Genomic DNA, 19379 nt, shown 5'->3' on the forward strand with positions numbered 1-19379 from the left:
GACCAATTAAAGATTTAGATAACACTGAGGTAATAAATAGAGGGTGAGAAATGAGCATGACGGGCCAGCTCCCCGCACAGACCACCTAAACCCGAAAACAGCACGGAACCCGATAGCATGAGAATCACACGACCTGGTGCGAACGAGAAAGAGACTATAATGATAAATACAGCCGCAACGAAAGACCCCTGAGTTTATGTATGAGCCAAACAAATATACACTCTTTTCTTCTTGAAGCTCATAAAACACATTTCATGTTTTTTCTGCAAGCACCACCAACGTCATTTTTTGGGCATTTTGACCTTTGCTGTTGCTTAAACATGCCCTATGATGTGGGTTACAAAGCAGAATATTGACAATTATTCATTGTGAGTAATCAGGAAGACAAAAACACAGCAAATGTCAAACTACACTCAATACATCAGAATTCAGGTCGACCTTGATATATATGGAAGCTAATAGCAGCAACACTTCTCAGAATATAACTTCACATTCAAAGCTTGGCTCTCCTTGACCCTGTTTTCAAAGGACAAGGATTTTTAATTTAACCTCTATGAACCTGCATATCTCTATCTTCTCACGCAGAGAATGAGTTTGTAATGCAATTCAAGCAACTTCACGCCACATATGAATTGCATGTCTTCTGCATCGAGCTCCACATCTCTGACCTCAAGCTCGTGCACACTGGCAGAGGGTCAGTGGGTCACCTTTCACACACGCCACCAAATCCATGGCCTGTTGGGAGGTATATAATTGATTTCCAAGAATAAGCTGCAGTCGTAACAAGTAACTAAAGAAGTTTGAAGATAATATCAACATTTTAGTGATGGAATGTTAATCCTGGTAAAAACTATTTGTGAATGCATGCACTTAATTCACACTGACGTCTAGATTTTCAGGAGTAACAGTCTGACCTCTTGACCCAGCCTGTCAGACATAAGACCTCTGTCACCTGAGAATAAGAGCAACAGTTGTTTAGTTTCAGGCACAGCTTAAATGAACCACTTTGGTGATTAAAAAGGCAAAAGCAAACATTTGTGCTCTTAAGTCCCTAAAGGCCATTCAGTGTGAGAGGTTGTTTGGATTAAAGGACAAATGTGTGTGTATTTAGAATGAATATATTATTAGAGCGAGCATTAGTGCATTGTTGAGTACCAAAGTACTTTTTAAGGGAAGTTAGTTCACTCTGTAGTCACATTTGTAATACGCCCAGGCAGTTATTTCTAACCATAACTGTACAGCTCCTACGCTTAAATAGGTAACTAATTAAATAATTCTAAATAAAGAAAAAAGTTACACAGAAAACTAAAAAAGATAATTTTACAAGTGAATTTAAGTATCATTTAATTTAAATGTACAGTGTGAAAAATGTATATTAATTTCGAGATTTATTTACATTTATTATCTCTTAAAAAATATTTATTTTAAGTGAGCGTTAGATGAGAGCATATCTAATCTAAATGTAAAAATGAAAATACGCGTGAACAATTAAATGTCTAATATTGGCAATAGCAATAAAAATAAAGTCTACGGAGAATTATTTGATAAATAAATAAATAAAAACTAATAAGTGATATACCAATCTATCATGCATCCAATTTAAAATAAACAAAGAAATAAAATACAATGTCCTTAAGTTTGAAACTCATTACAAAATAAATAAGTAATAAAAACCATATTCGTATATAAACTGTTTTCCTCATGGGGACCAATGCTATCTTTGTGGATAGAGAGAGAGAGACCAGTTTAAAAAAAAAAACAGTGTCTAAATAAAGTACAAGACATGACCTTGACTACAAAAACTACACCTGCAAGACAAACTCTGCAGTCAAAATAGCTCCTTAAGACCAAGAATTCTTTTTTTCTTTTTTTTTTTGAGTAACTTCCACTCAAAAATGTGTAAAACCGCCATATTGTCACAGTCAGCTGGTCATCCCTGCTGATTCCCACCCCTAGGTCAAAGGTCAAATGAGTTCTAGGAAGTTAATATCATAGCGTTTCAGAGAGCTGGATGTTTATTCCTTTACCGCTCTTGCCTTCCAAGTGGCTCCAGCGAATGAGGGCCAGTGTGCTGGGAGACATGTTTATGCCAGTAGTGGATGATTGAGCCGTTCAAATCTCTTTAAAAGAATAAAAATAGATGTATGATACATGTCTGCATGTGAATGTTTGAAAAAAAAAAAAAAGAATCTGAAACGTGCAAACAGGTGTGAACGGGCACATCTATGTGTATGGAAATGTAGTTGTGATTGCGAGGTGCTTTTGTGTTTAAGCTAGTAATTTATTTATTCTCCCTCTTTCTAGAAAGCGCTCCACTGAGATCACAGTGTGAAAGGACACAGTTTTAAGTGCTGAGGGGAGAGGGATTCAGGCACAATGGAATGCCACCACTACTCCTGCCAACAACACTTTTCCCATGCGCCCAGGAGCCAAGACTTCCCCCAACAGCCAAGAATAGCACTGCTGTCCTCACCAAACTCTTACTCACACTCACACACACACATTAAGCAAGCATGAGGCTGGGTTCTGCAGCACCCAAACCTCCAACGAGTCATGTCTTACATACACCTGACAAAAAAAAAAAAAATTTATTAGGATGTAAAGATCACAGATGACTAGCGTAGTTCACCCAAAAATTCACCCTCATGTTTTTTTCCAAATATTCAATTTTTAAAGATGTCCCAGTGTATTTTTGTCTTCCCAATGAAGGTCAATGGGGTCCAAACACATATTACACACTTTTGCAAAGTCATGATTTCTTGGATGGTTAAAAAGCATATTTTTCCACATGTGCTCTGGTTGGCCGGCTGCACCAGTGTGCTGTGATTGGTCAAGTGTGTTTCGGAAATGTCACGCCCCTTTCCATAACCATGAGTTTCAACATACTACTAATGCAACTCCAGGAATGGGTGGGAATTACTTAAATGAGGAATATTGTGATGTTTATGTTCCCGGAAGAAAACTCAAGACTACGATCGAGGCGTTTAAAAATCTAAAGAACCAGTATGAATAGTACAAATAACCTTCTTTAGGTTCTGTGGATGCTAAAGGTTCTTCATGTTAGCCTATCATAGATGCCAAAATAAAACTTTATTTTTAAGAGTACAAGACTGTAGAGTTTTTACTCTACAATAAGTTTTCATAAGCACATTTAATGTTTTCATAAGCACATAACACTTTGATCTTGCAGAACCTCCACCTTTTTATAATGACATCACACGACTTCTGAAGCATTCCAATGTGCTCTTAGCATCAATTTCTCGTCCATTCCTCTAGGCTATTAAATTTTTTCAAATGTCTTTTGAGAAGAAACCAACACAAAAAAACACATTGCCGAACCCAACCTTTGCCATATTAACAGTTGACGGAAGATTAGGACGTTCAGAAAGCATTAGGAATCACAGGGTAAAAAACAGCAGCGTGAGTGTGATGAACTGCTATGCTTCACCACGCGCACTAAGAGGCCAGTGACCTTTAACAGGATGAGAGCTTTTACTCTAAAAGCCCACGATTGGTTAAAGGAGGCATGCCATAGTAGAACTATCTGAGATGAAAAACTGAGCGAGCGAGACAGACATAGAAAAGAGAGCCTCAGCTCATGAAGTACTAATTTTCATACGTCTCTGTTAATTACCCTCAAAATGAGCTCATATCAAGCATTTAACAGGCCTGTCCACGAGCTAGCACTGCCTGTCTGGCCATTTGTCTATCGTAATACTCGTATCCTGATTTTCTGAGTAGTCATGCGCTGATATATTGGCCAGGCTTATTAATCGGCTCATATTTGGCCATTTTGAGATTATAACTGCATCTGTGTCGCTGATTAATTTTGGTAGTTGCCTTTGTGTCAGTTTCAGTATATGATTAATAGACCTTTTATGCAACAATTTAACATTTTGTCTAATTTATCACATCTTTTGATAAATTCTGTAATAAGCATAAAAACTGAGTGAAAAACTGAACTGAAAACAAACATGAAGAAAAAACCTATACATTGTGTAATAACTTTGTTTAAAAAAATATATAAAAAATTATTCTCAAACCTTCTATATGGTAGTTTACTTCTGAATGTTGATATATGCACTTCAGATTTAGTCTCTCTACATGTTTTAAGACACAAAATAATAATTGTAAAATTAATAAAATATAAACAAATTTCTATTAAAAAAATAATTATATTTACACACACACACACACGCATAAATATATATATATACTGTATATGTGTGTGTGTGTGTGTGTGTAATATATATATATATATATATATATATATATTATATATACTACAACATTTAGTATATGTATATTCTACCAATAGGGGGCGCTTATGGGATTCATTCACAAACCAACATAAAATCTGGGTTTGTGACCATAAACATAACAGAAATTTCTGACCGAGATCACTTGAATTAGATTAGACCATGTCTACACTCTTGTGTACATGGATCCGTTCACACACATCTCACATGAACGTGTATTATTTGCTAATGAGACACTTAACTGACGTCTCTGAACCCGCTGCAAGAGCACATGCCAGTGTGTGACCATGCTGTACAATAAACCTGTGTGTTACAGCACGCCTGCGACCGACCGCGCTTCAGGCATGAATCAATAAAGCTGTGTTGTCCCAAGCGGGCTGCGCTAGCTTCCTTTTTCCTGGAGGTGTTTTACGTGAAAGCCTGGCTTTCAGCCCCACTTGTGTTGTTTGGTAAATAGCTCTGTTGCTAGGCAGACCTGTATTATTGCTCCACCAATCAGGGCCAGTACTGGACGAGTGAATAGGACACAGCTTAAGCAAGAGTTATTTTTACAATTGCTCTCCATATAATGCCCCTGCACAAGTAGTAAAATGCTAAATTAAAGGTCATAGCTATCAAAAGGTGTGTGGGGAGGGGGGGTGTGTGTGTCTTGTAGTCATACCTCATTCAGTTGCCTCCAGTGTTTTAGTGAGTGTTGCGGCCCATTGAAGTTGTTACAATCTCAACACGGTTCTTAGTCTCAGTGCAGGCCTCCAGCAAAGCCTACGGACACACACACACACAATATTACTCAATAACACAGAGCTAGCAGCCTATACACAATCGCCAATAGGACACACTCCTACCCTTGAATTTCCGTCCTGTCCTGAGGCTGTGAACTAAGCGATGAGCGAACATGATCCACTTACAGATGCACTCAGGTCCATTTACTCTAGTAGACACTCATACTACTGCAACTCTGTCATCTTGCAGCTCCACTCCCTTCAGACGCTCACAACACAGAAAGGACCGCTATGGAAACCCGAGTAACAAGAAAACACAAAGGCGGAGGTGTACAGTGAGTGTGCTCTTTAAATAAAGACGGTTCTCATTAGAGCTGCTCTCAGATCAGAGTTGAGCTCAGAAGATCTGTTGCTTGACTTTGTTTGGTTTCTTTCAGTAACCACCTGCGGTATTCCGGAAGGAATAAAACGGGACTGACATCACATCCCTCAACTCCCAGAAGCACAGATCTTAGATCAGTATTCAGGAGTAGGACTCCACAGCACAGACTGCAGATAGCAGCGAGGAAGCCCTGTATCATTTATCTCTGGGGCATTACGTGAGAAATAAACTGTCGTCTTTAGAGATTTAGATAGTGGCTATCTATTTCCAAACGAGATGCTATCGGCTTATGTATCATTTGTGTTGCAACTAGGGATGTGAAAAAAATATTTTTAAAAGTTGACTGGTCAAGTAATCTTTCGTAACTGGAAGCCATGTATAAAAAGGCAGATTTTAGGTTCACTTGAGCCCTATTTGCAGCGATTCATAGCAATAAAAAATCCTAAAAGCGCTAATGCTCTAATGAATGGAAGAGAAAGTATGGGTTTTTAAAAGATGGACTATTTTCAACAAGATAAGACATCTTAAAAATACTACACTTGTGGCAGGATGCATAAAAAATGATGACGTAATGGGTAAAGATTTCAGTCTGCATGTGTGTGGTTGTAGCAGAGGCACTCCACAAAAAAACTAAATGAGAGTTTTGTGGCTTTTAGTCTATGCTTTTAGTCCATGTTGCGGTTTTGAGACCATTTTTATGGAAGTCACTCCTGAATGCTGAACATAATAATCACTTTAAGCAGATATATGCATTTCACTTGTCTTTCACTTCACTTTTACAACAAAAATAACAACAACAATAATAATTATAGGCCTACATATAAATTAATTAAAAGTTAAATATATAAAAAATGTTATATCTAAAATAATTTAGATACAAATATTATTATTATATAAATATATTATTTTTATATTTTTATGAACATGACTTTTTTAAATAAATTGACTATTTATATTATTAATAATATAATTATATATATATATATATATATATGTATATTTTTTTATTTAAAAATATAATATATAGAAATAAAATGATTTATTAATGTGTATATATATACAGTATATATAATTCATTAATATATGATTTAAAAAATATATATAATTATATAATATAATTCTTAATGTACCTTTAACAGATATATGAATTTCAAACACTTTTATACCACAAAATAATAATAATGATATATAATTTATATAATACATATAAAAATATAAAAAATATAAGAAAATATTAGAATTTAAATAAATGATTTATTAATGTATATATATATATATATATATATATATAATTCATTAATATATGTTTTAAAAAAAATATATATAATTACATAATATAATTCTTAATATACCTTTAACAGATATATGAATTTCAAACACTTTTATTTTCATATCTGTTACCTATCCCATAGCTGCAACAAGGAAGCAAGTTTTATGGCACGAGTTGCAAATGAGGAAGAGGTGAGGTCACGGTTCATGTCAATGTCAATGTCATTTCATGCTTTCTTTGCAGTGATTAAAAAGTATACACTTCTGCCATATCATCCGATTCTGCAGATTAATTATCCTCTGTACTTCTTTGGCAACATTGTATTTTGGCAGGCATGCTGATAAAGCATCATTGATGAGAGAGATAGAGTGAGAGAGAGACCAGACAGATGGTCGCAGCGGGTGGGTGCAGTAAAACTTGTGACAACAGCCATTAGTGCTACCGGAGTCTGAGACCGAGGACAGATAGTGGGATGTGTGAACATGTGAACGAGGGAGAGAACGAGTGAGAAACCTGAATGCAAAGGAGAAGAAAATGAAGACACAACTGCTATAGACAGTCAATACAATATTATATCTAGACATAAAGACCATGTTTTGCTTGTCTGTGCTTGAGGAGCTTAAAACCTATTTAAATTCTTAATAAATATAGCATGTGGTCTTAGAAAACCATACGCTGATTCATCAGTTCATGTTATTCTAAAAAGATAAATGTTTGACAACTGTATTTTCAGAACAGCATGCTACCATAACGCTGTGCACAGTATGACACATTTATAGAAAAAATTCATATTACTTACAAAATTTCCCAAAATCTATAATATAACAGCACACTGCATGCAAACGCAATGCACTTTCATTTCCACTGTGAAGAACGTAGTATTAACTGTGATTGTAAACATCTTGGCTCATTATTTGTTTGGATATTATTAAAAGGATTTCTGATGTAACCATGTAACATTATTATTTGAAATGTTTATTGTCACAAAATGCAAAATGTTTTCATAGGTCACAGGTTGCATGGGTGGAGAAAATAATGTTAACCAATAAAAACAAGAAAATTAATATAAAACACCTAAATATTCCAGTAATATTTCACATTACAGAATTTAAATGCTTCCGGATGTTGACTCACATTGTCCTTCAGGATAATAGAAAAGTAGCCAAACAACATGAATTAATCATGTGAGAAATCTCAATGGCCCAAATCGCACTCTACAAAGCTGTGTAATAAACATCAAATATGTTCTGAGTCTGGCTGTGACTGCGTGGCGTCACACATTTCCACAGACTATTGATGGGATTTTGTCGTGTTTTGCAGATTTTTGTGGTGGAATTAACCTGTTGTAGTACTCACTAAAACACATCGTACATTAAACATACTGTAGATTCTACAGCTTGAATCTCCTGCCTCAAAATGTCCACAACTCTTCTACAACCACAGCGTGAATGATCAATCTAACCTAGAGTCAGGAGCACATCTGCGATACTACAGTGAGAAAATTATTACACCAAGTGCTGTTCATCAATAGGTAACCAAGCATGATACTAATCTGAATCTATTTTGAGGTTAAAACTATGTCTTGTGGCTGCACGCTTGCTCTATATCTGAAGTATCTAGCCTTTTTAGCATGTGAAAAAGACACCCGTAAACACAGTTACTGTCACTTTAATGCCTTTTTCTTCTTTCATGTGTCATGTGGTTGTGGCTGTGGCCACAAGTCATAAACAGCAATGGGGTAATTCTTGCAAACTCATTCTTTTCATGAGACAAGGTTCACACTGTCGTCGTCATTGAAACGTTTCACTGAATGTCACTTCCCCTGAAGCTACTATCAGCTCAAGGAGGCCGATGTGTTGGGTAAACACAGGTAAACAGCAGGGTCACTCAGGTCGGTGTTTAAGGTGCCATGTACAGTATGAGAAAAACGCTTTTAAAAACAAGATGGTGCACTTTTACTGATACTTGCAGGTTCAAAGGACCTCTTTGGATTGGTTTACCATGTCATTTCAACTGTACCGTTTTCCATGTGTCCTCCATAAAGTGTTTCAGACGTGGCAGATGGACAGACATGCTGGAATGACTGAGACTGTTTAAAATGTATAACCAAACCTAAAACAATATAGATATAGGAAGTGACACTAAGCGTAAACTAATTTTCTTTTGCCACAAGAAGAATTTAAATGAAATCGCTGTATCTTTTCCGTTTTCACTCTGTTATCACTATCTTTTGTCAGAAGAACCTGATAAGGGATCAGATCACATCAGCAGGGATTCTCTTCTCTGTAAATACCTGCTGTTCTTAACTAACAGCTCATTTCAGCAGCAGGTCTAAACATTAAACTTTAACAAGCAACTACTTTTGGACCATTTGAGCCACAGGTATGAATGAAACCTCAAATCATGTGGCTTGCTGAAGATAGATGAGCATTACTCATCAGACTTTTGAAGGTGACGATTTTCACCTGGTGGATGATACAAATTTTGGAAATTAAACCCATAGATTTACATTGACCTGTGGGTGGCATAGACGTTTGACTTGCACTAAAGCAAGGATAGCAAATGTAGTTATTAATATCTACACTGTAAAAAATAACCGTGATTTTAACGGTAAAATACTGTGAAAATGCTACAGTGAAAAACTGTTAATTGGTAAACAGAAAGTTTCCGTACTATACATTGTAAATAACTGTGATATAATTTTACAGTAAAATACCGTTAAATTTACAGTTTTTGAAAGTGAAAAAGAACAAATCATTGTATCATTTACAGTGAAAAACCGTAAATTGACATTCCCACAATTCCCTGTGTGACACTTCACATTTTATGTATTTTTGTTGAAATAACTATGGTTTCTCATAGTTTTATTGTTTTTTTTTCTCTAATCAGTTATGTACATTAGGGTTATATGTTACATTTAATGTTGTTAAATTAATGTTTATTGCATTTTATGTGTGTTACCATGATGGTGCTTAATGTTTGTGTGAATGACATTGTGTAGCTTCTTTAATTAAGTATTGCTTTATACAAGTATTCACTTGTGATGAGCTGTGATTGCTTATGTAACTCTCATCACTGCTGTGATGATTGTTGGTTGTCAGTGTATTACAATGGTCTAAAACAGATATCAATACATCAATAAGTTGGTAAATCCACATTTTATCAGAAAATAAATTACGGTTTATTACTGTAAATTTTAAATTAAGTCTGTAAAGCCATTAACGTTCCTACCGTATTTTTAACGTTAAAGTTCTGGCAACCAGAGCTGCCGGTTTTTTACCGTAAAATTTGCGGTTGATTTTTTACAGTGTACAGTTTTGTGAGAATCACGGTTGTTTAAGGGGTTCGAAATGAAACTGTCTTGATGTCACATTCATAATGGAAAGGGTTAGCATATATTCTAACGGAGCTTTGCCCTCAGACTCAAAATCCTTTAAAGGGATACTCCACTTTTACAACTCCCCCAGAGTTAAACAGTTGAGTTTCACAGTTTTCAAATGCATTCAGCCGATTTTTTTTACACTTAGAAGAATATCAGTAACCAGACAGTTTCTGATCTCATTGACTTCGATAGTAGGAAAAAAATATACTATGGAAGTCAATGGGACCAGAAAATGTCTGGTTACTGGTATTCTTCTAAATATCAGAAAATCGGCTGAATGGATTCGAAAACGGTAAAACTCAACTGTTTAACTCTGGAGGAGTTGTAAAATGAGCTTATTTCCAAAAAAAAAAGTGGAGTATCCCTTTAACATCACAAGGAAAATGTCATATCAAACTGAAGGAAAATTATTAATTCAGACACATCTTAGACATCTAATATTATCATGCAAGCACTCACGCATACACAAACAGGATCCCTTTTCCCTGTACCCGTTTGTGGTTTCTAAAACAATTTGGTCTTCTCAGATTCTTCTCCACAAAGTTCGTTTTAGAGTAGTGTAGTGTAGTGTACCTGTGTGATACACAACAGTACAGCGTGTAATGTTTCTATGTGCAGATATAGGACAAGCAGTAAGCCAATACCATGCTTTTAGCAAAGCTCGGTTGGCAGGAAAGAGACAGAAAGCAGAAAGTGAGGAAGAGTGAAGAGCAGAGAGAATGATGGGGGATGATGGATCAAAAGGTTACAGGAAGGTTTAGGGGTCAGAGGACTTTAAGTGCCGGATTCCCTTCTCAAAATGTACCTCCACATCTGTGTGAGCAGGGAACAGAATTAACTTTTTGCTACAGCTACCAATAGTGGGTGAATTGAGAAAATGAAATATTTCACATTTTGGTGACACTTTCACACTTATGTTATATTTTTAACTATAAGCGAGTCATGAAAGATGTTTTTACATACGATATAATCAGTTTGGAATTATTCTTAAAGGGAGTTCGCAAAAAAAAAAAGACAATTTTGTCATCATTTACTCACCCTTCCATTGTTCCAAATCTGAATGAATTTCTTTCTTCAGTTTTAACAAAAAAGAAGATATTTTGAAGAATTTTGGTAACCAAAAACAGTAGCCATTGACTTCCAATGGCTTCTGGTTACCAACGTGCTTCAAAATATCTTCTTTTTTAGTTCAACAGCAGAAATAAACTCACACAGGTTTGGAACAACATAAGATTTTTCATTTTTGGGTTAACTAACCATTTAAGTAGATTGTTTGTAAGACTTATAACACTGAACTGATAAGTCAAATGGATCTGAAATGACATGAGGGAAAGTAAAGGATGACTGAATCTTCATTTTATCATAATCTGTTCCTAAAAACCTGTGTATTTATTCTAAAATGCATTGAACGTGTTTAATCAGACCTATTAGACAATACAAAGTTATTTAAAACGTCAAATCAAGCATTCAGACATAATGATGCATGAATGCCTCATACCGCTGTCATAAGGTGCACCATATGCTTTGCACACGGAGTAATCATGGTGCTTTTCTTCTACAGATGGAAGTGTCATGGCCGACACCATCTCTTTTCTCACCGGACAGAGAGGAAACAAGATGGAGTGCCTCAAAGGAATTCAGCAGCAGGTGTGTGTGTGTGCATTAGGAGGACAGCAAGTTGAAAGCTTTCCTTCTTTCAACCTCCGGAATCCAGCACACATACACACACTCGTGTGGTGAGCATGCTCAGTAGCTTGCTTCATTCAAGGTCAGTGCTGAGAGGCAGGTGATGACATCATTACTACAGCAGCTCTGTAATTTCACCGATCAATAGAGAAGCAGAAATGAGATCATCTGAGCTAACGCCAGATGCTGAAGCCACCCAATGAGAATCCCTCCTCAAACACACACACACACACACACACACACACACACACACACATATACCCCAGCACCACCAAAGTGAGGCATCTACTACACTAAAAGCAACAGGAAATTCCCCTATTTATGACATAGCACACACACACTGAAATGCATCTAACCACCACGGTAGGCATCTCCAGCGTTTAAGCCATGCAGTTTGTAATGATGAGAAATGACTTTACACAGGCTCTGTGCTGAGGGATGCTCCCTGTTTCCACAGCAATGTTACAGTCTATTCATTCCACCATTTAACATAATGAGACAAGACTAGTTTATCCATTCAGCCAGGGAAAAAGCAACATTTATACATAAAACCAGTGGAAAACCAGCTAGAGGACGGATGTCACGGTATAATATTAATGGAAGAAGGCTTTGGCGTGTACACTAATATTATCAAAAAAAAATGTACCTTACAGCTCTGAGAGTTACTTATTATGTATCCCAGAAAGTGAGAAAGTTAGAGAAAAATAATTATAATAATAAATACGTTTTTCAAAAGGAGCCATTACCATATAATAGATAAAAATATGTACAGGGAGATTTTCACAGAAATATGCTAAAATATGAAAGCCAATTCGAAGTAAACATCAATCTAATCTGTTTTTAATGAATGCATACAGTATATGCATATAATCTAAATGTCAAGCTTTTGATTTATATTTGAATTTTTTAATTAATATTGACTCAACTTTCTATTTATTAATGGATCCTTAAAATAATGTATCAGGGTTTAAAATACTAAGCAGCAAAACTGCTTTCAACATTGATCATAATGGGAAATGTTTCTTAAGAACCAAATCCAAATTACACCAAATTACAGTTTTCAGCGTGACACTGAAAACTGTAATAATAATGCTAAAATTCAGCTTTGCCATCACATTTAAAAAATACAAATTTTAAAAAGTTACTTTAAATTGTATTATATCACAACATTACTGTCTTTTAACTCTATTTTTATAAATAAAAGCAGCCCTGTTGAGCTTAAGAGACTTCTTTCAAATAAAAAAAAAATCTTACCAACCCAAAACTTTATCAGTTGTGTAATTTAAGAATATTATTTATATTAATAGATATTCTTATATTATTAATTTATTTTTAAATTATTAAAGCATAAATCTAGCTGAAAATGAAAAATAAATCAGGACTTTTTTTTTTTTTTACTAGGGCAGTCGAACATTGATACCTCAGCTGTAGATATAGTCACAAATAAATCATGGCAAGCGTAATCGTGTCATTGACAATCACAAAGCCTGTCACTCAACCAACAATCACCATTCAATACCTCCCTTTTGTGTGAAACTACTGGAGAGGTACAACAGGAGAAGTGGATATCTCTTCTACACACGCACACAAACTCATTTACAACTGCCTAAAAAGCCACTCAAAACCTCAAAAGCTCCTGGTCACACTCAAAGTAGTAAAACCCAAACGGTGACAGGTTCATTCAGGGCCGTCTTTGGGTCATTGTGAGGGACTGATGGAGAGATAGCTTTGTGCTTCCTGCATTTCTCCTGCTGTGCTCAGCTGGGACAAACGCAGTAAGTGGATAGTGTGAGGGCAGGTACTTCTCTCAGGTTACCGTGTCGTACCCCAGGCTGACCTCATTCCTTTTAACTTCTCTCTTTCTCTGTCTGTCTCTTTCTCAGTGCTGAGGGCGTCATAGGCGCTCCTTTTCTCTGACAACCTGACTGACATTATTGTCATCCCATCATGTCAACGTGTGTGTCTGCGCTCTCGTTTGGCACCGTGGTCCCTTCTCCTGTCAAGGATTTGTTTACCACCTTCTGGAAACAAAATATTTGACATCTATTTTCAATAACAAAGAAATTGTAAAGGAATAGGAACCTACAAAATGTGTGTGACATGGCTCTGAATATCTCGATATAGTAAAAGACAAGCAAAAAGGTGGAGAAAAATCCATCAGAGGAGGCCAGTGTTGTTATCGTTAACTGCAACTCTTAAAAATAATTTTTGTTAATTGAAATAAATCTGAAAAAAATATAAATATTAGATGATTTTTTGGGTGAGTACTAAACCTGAATTAAAAAAGCTGAATAGAAAATCTTAGAAAAATATATATTTTTCAACAACTTCAATACAATAAAATGCAGTGTTCTTTTCAACAATTTATCCTATACTAACCTGCATGATATAAAACATTTATTATTATTTATTATTTTTATTTCATGCATCCAAGAGAGTCTTAAATGTGTAAAAAGTGGAAAGAGATGTAAAAAGATGCTGACAACGTACAACATTCTTTTATTTAAGTTTTAATTTGAAAAGTTTGCACTTTTTGACCACAGCTTTTAAAGAAATGTTTGGCACTAGATGCTTCAGACAAACAAGAGCTTTGTGACTAACATGTAGTTGGCTTGGCGCTGAACATGAAAAAATATATAAAAGCAGAATTCGAGGCACGCTCGGGTCTATTTATCTGCAGTAAGAGAGGACAAGCAAATTAATCAAGCACCAAAGCAAACACACTACATATGCGTAGGCTTTCACTTTAAAGCACCCTCAAGCTAACCCCTGCAATCAAGCCTCATACAAGCTCAGAGACAGCAAAAAAAACACCAAGTCTAAGTAAAAGAATCAAAGCTACAGAGATACAAAGGCAGATGATGGATAGATAAAAAAAGTGAAAAGGGAGTTTATAAAAGAGAAAGAGAGACAAGAACATGGGAGAAATAAGGGAGAGTTTATTTCTGCAGATCTTCAGACGTTCAAAGCCCCTGATGACTCCTGGGAGTCGACTCAAAGTGTGTAGGACCGCCGCTTCTACAGCCCCCTACTGTGAGACAAGCCTGAAAGCGAACCAAACTAGTTTTGTGATTTCATGCTTAATTGAAAATATATCTAGGAGTTATGAGGAGAATTTAAATAATTCTGCATAGACCTAATGTAATATATACTATGTAAAGAATAGTAAATTCAAAGGGAAGATAATGTAGGCCCTACGTATAGATAAGCTTACTGCATTTATTTTCATTCACATATGAACAAGAGGTGGTGCTGTTTTTGGACACCAGATGGCACTGTATTTCACCTTAAAGTGATTTAATGGGGAAACAAGAACAGTTCTGGGATCAGTGTACATAAATATTACATGGTGGATCTCTCATCTGCAGTCAGTGCTCAATGGGAGTGTCTCAGAATGATGAAGTAAAATCTCAGGATTTGCGCAACATAATTACATGCATGTGTATATGACACAGTGGAAATCACCGTGGGAAGAACCTGAGGTATAATAACTGTATGTGGTCAGGCTACCATATGGTCTCATTTTGTGTTTGAAAAGCAGTGTTAAGTGTGACAACGCGCTGTAAAACACCTTACTGTGGCAACGTGTCCTAACCAAGTTGTCGGTCTACGCTGAGAGTGAAAAAGCAGTGTGATGTGGCACAATAAAAACCTCAGATTCAGAACGTATTTGATGTTTATGGTTGTGTGGAGCAGGATTTTTGAACCAATGAGGTTTCTTTGTGGGAGGAGCTTCCAGCTAGAAAAAACAGAAACCGAGGCTGTATTCGAATTTGCTTGCTATGAACTCATTCGCTATTCCCTTCATTACTCTTAGGGTGGCCATCATGACAATCGGGTTTTGAAATACCATTTCTGTTCACAAGGACAGCCTTGAGTCGGAAGCACATTTGACCTCATTTTAAGATAATCACTATTGTGTGCTTTCTCCATTAAAAATAGGCTGTTCAAGTTAATATAAGGTTATGTATATTTTATATGCAATATTATCAATATTGACTGTTTTTGCTCTATTCTATCAATGAAAATGAAAACAGTCAGAGTAGAACGGTTAATCTCTGATGGTGTTTTTGAATGAATCGGGTGAGTCAATGATTCAATGAGTCATTCATTAAGGCTTTGTTCCTGAATGTATCATTAAGACAGTGAGATGTTTTAACCAGCTTAATTGCTTTAAACATTTCATATTTCTATATTAAATATATGTCATATTCAAAACACTAATCTCAAAATAATATGCAATTATAACCGCAGTGTAAATGCAGTAATAGCATCTCTGAGGTGCACTGAACTGTGTATTGTATATACATCTAAATGCCACTTCACTTCAATGATTTTTGATACTGATTTAATTTTATTGGTAAAAATCCTATAGCGTCATCTTATTATAATTGCATTACTGAAATATTAAATAATTTACATGAAAGGGGACATCTAAAAAAGTCTAGAAAAGATTCCTGTATAAAGGTAAAAAAAAAAAAAAAAAATCAAAGGGTGCCCCCTGTTAATGGAAACGTTTCAGTCAATGCTTATAGGTTTCGGATTATTTTAATAATACATTTTTATCCTGGCTTTAGAAATGACCACCCAAATGAATCCAGTCCACTGTGTGAGATCATGAAAATGTTCTGTCATTGAGTGTGCATCGTTTATTACAATGCATTATGGGACTGAATGAGTCCACTCGATAATGTCCTGTATAGTTTTGTGCACCACTACAAATGGCTAAAATACACTAATTAAATGTGCAGTAAGTAATTTTCGAAAAACACTGTTGAAAGTGGATCAGACAGAGCCAATAAGCAGTAGGGGGCGTGATCACTCATGATGGAGGAGAAGAGAGAATGAGCGAGAGAGAGACTGTAGAAAGAGAGATGGCTGAGAGACATTACAAAAGAGATAAGGGCGGAGGAACACCACTGGTAAAAAATGGTTAGGATCAGGCAAGAGCTTTAAGACCCGCTTTAAAGGGATACTCCACTTTTTTTTTTTTTTTTTGGAAATAGGCTCATTTTACAACTCCGCTACAGTTTTACCGTTTTCGAATCCATTCAGACGATTTTCTGATATTTAGAAGAATGTCAGTAACCAGATGACTTCCATAGTATATTTTTTTCCTACTATGGAAGTCAATGAGACTAGAAACTGGTCTGGTTACGGATATTCTCCTAAATATCAGAAAATCGGCTGAATGGATTCGAAAACGGTAAAACTCAACAGTTTAACTTTGGGGGAGTTGTAAAATGAGTCTATTTCCAATTAAAAAAAAAGTGGAGTATCCCTTTAATATTAAAAAAACCTTTCTAGGGTTGGAGAGACATAAGTGGGAAGTCCAGAAAACAAACACAAAGGTTACGTTGTTACTGCTCCATATATGAGTAACAGTCTCATGCTTGTATGTATTAGAGTACTCTATGTTCTTCCTTGTCATTCGTTTTCCATCTTCGTTTTACTTTTTTGTGAAGTTTTATCTTACTTCTCTTCTGCTGACGAAGAGACATCCAGTCTTGCATTGCGAGTTTGTGAATTTTGGGGGTGGAGCAATGAAGGGAGGGGTGTGTTTGTTTGGGTTGATTTCGAATCTCAACAGGTCTTCTACAATAATTCTCAGAAATCGCTACTGCACCTTTAAGACTATAGGGGGTTGATTCCAGGCACAGTGCAAGAGACTGACAAAATCATGTCACTCACATGCTTGGCTCCATCTGTATGATTTAAAGTGGGACCCTCCCACCCTGTACAGTCGTCTTTACAAAAACCTTCATGCCTGATTTGGAAATGGTGTTACATGAAGTTCTACACTTTCTGCAATGGCAAATGTAGTTTGCATGCAAATCTTTTGAAGTGGGTGGGTATGTAGGTGGTTTCTTGAGATCACTACAATATGGTAAACAGCCAAAACCTGATTAAACACCTCCAGGTCATGAAGTAAGCGCAAAAATGAGAAGAAGAAAAGAGAGAAGGTAAACTTAAATGAGAGGGAACCCCACCGCAAGAGGCTACAGGTTTAGAAAAGCAGCTTTTGACAGAGTGTGATTAAAATGTGACATTTCTTCAAGTATTTTTAGGGCGTCCCACAGCCTGTCACTGTGAGGAGAACAAACTAGCAGGCATGTAATGCTTACATTACACTTACACTATGCTTTGCAAAATCTCATCCATTATTTGAGAGATTCTCATGACTTGTCTTGCCTTATTGCCTTTCTGTTTCTAAAAATTCTCCTCCTCATCTTCAAAGCCTTTCTATCATCTAGTAGAGTGAGAGGGTGTCTATTCTGAGCAAACTGCACACACAATACAAAATCTGTGCAAGACCACGTCATAAGCCCCCATTTAACTGGGTTACATGTCGCTTTGAGCATTCGCATACATGAACTCCAAATCGCCCTTTCAAATGCCCTGAAGTGTGCATGTTTGAACGAGAACGTGTCGTGAGTGTCGCTTTAAGAGCGACGTGGTGTTTATTGAGGCAACCACACACTGCGAGTCTATTTATAACCTCTGTCTTTGAGGTCTCCATTACATTTGCATGGGAGCCGTGCACTCACACTTCCCTCGCATCTCATTTACATATGCCGTGTGGTTTTCCTGCTGTGGATAACCATTCCACTAGCTTTAGATGTGTCTATGCATGCATGTGAGCAAACATGTTTGCGTGTTATGTGGCAGTCACTATTGCATTAGTAGTCCTCCTAACTCCCTTAAAAACCTGTACAAAAAATTAACTATGATTTTTCTACCCATAAAATAAAAATTACCTATGTAGTACTAACATATATTTATAAAATAAAAAAAAATAATAATTAAGTTTTAAATAAGAAAAATAAATAAATAATTAAGAAAAATAAATACAATAACAAATTAAAAATAGAAACAAAAATGTTCTATATTCTTTACTCACGTTTAAATGATAAAATAAATAAAAATTATGAAATAAAATATGACATCTACATGTTTTTAAAATAAAAAATAACATTGAAATCAAAATGCAAAATATTACAAAGTTAAGCAGAAATAAAAATAAAATAATAAAAAAACTACCTATCAGTGACAGACTGTTTTCATAAAATTAGGGATGATTTCAACATTAGGGATGTGCCTGAGTATTTGGATGTGACAGCGATGAATGATCACGAAACCGGTAATATTTATACAGTTAAGTGCAAGATGTGCAGCGCCAATCTGCCATAATTGTGATGTTGGTTGTTCTGTTCTGTTCTATTCCCTAATCTGAGTCTTGAGTCTAGTCTGGAGTTTATTTAATTTAGTTGTGAATGACAGTTGAACATGACAAGACACAAAACCCACACCGTGACTTATAATAATAACACATAATATTAAAATAAGAACAATTCCTTATTGTGAATTATTTATGTTTTAGTTGCTCATGTTTTAGCGCATTGTTACAGGTAGATTTACAATGCATTTACAATGAGAGAGTAACACCTTCTGGCTAGCACGTAACTTGCATTTGCATCCTTTAGTCCAGATACAACTTGTAATGTTCCATTTATTTTGTGTATAAAGGATATCTGATTAATCTCATAGGATGTGTCATATAGAATGGGCTTCAGTTTACTGGTGTTCATTTACTCTTCAGCTACCTTTTAGACCTAGCAGATAATATTGGTAATAATCTAGCAGTTATTTTCTAGTCATATTTTTATATTTTGATCGA

The 19379-nt window shown here is 35.8% G+C and overlaps 1 protein-coding gene across 4 annotated transcripts in view; it reads right to left on the reverse strand.

Moving 5' to 3' along the window:
* The window catches only part of atxn1a (ataxin 1a), a 130076-nt gene that overhangs the window by 28493 nt on the left and 82204 nt on the right, over positions 1 to 19379 (reverse strand). For 2 of the 4 annotated variants that reach the window (XM_089123314.1, XM_089123311.1), the window contains exon 3: positions 4921 to 5021. The exons of 1 other annotated variant lie outside the window; for it this stretch is intronic. The gene's annotated coding sequence lies outside the window, so the exon portion shown is untranslated. Of the gene's footprint in view, positions 1 to 4920; positions 5022 to 5104; positions 5271 to 19379 lie in introns of all 4 variants that reach the window. One more of the 4 variants, XM_089123313.1, reaches the window with a different exon arrangement.

This window comes from Pimephales promelas, chromosome 18 (genome assembly GCF_988280905.1).
Source record: "Pimephales promelas chromosome 18, fPimPro1.hap1.1, whole genome shotgun sequence".
NCBI classification, from domain to species: Eukaryota; Metazoa; Chordata; class Actinopteri; order Cypriniformes; family Leuciscidae; genus Pimephales; species Pimephales promelas.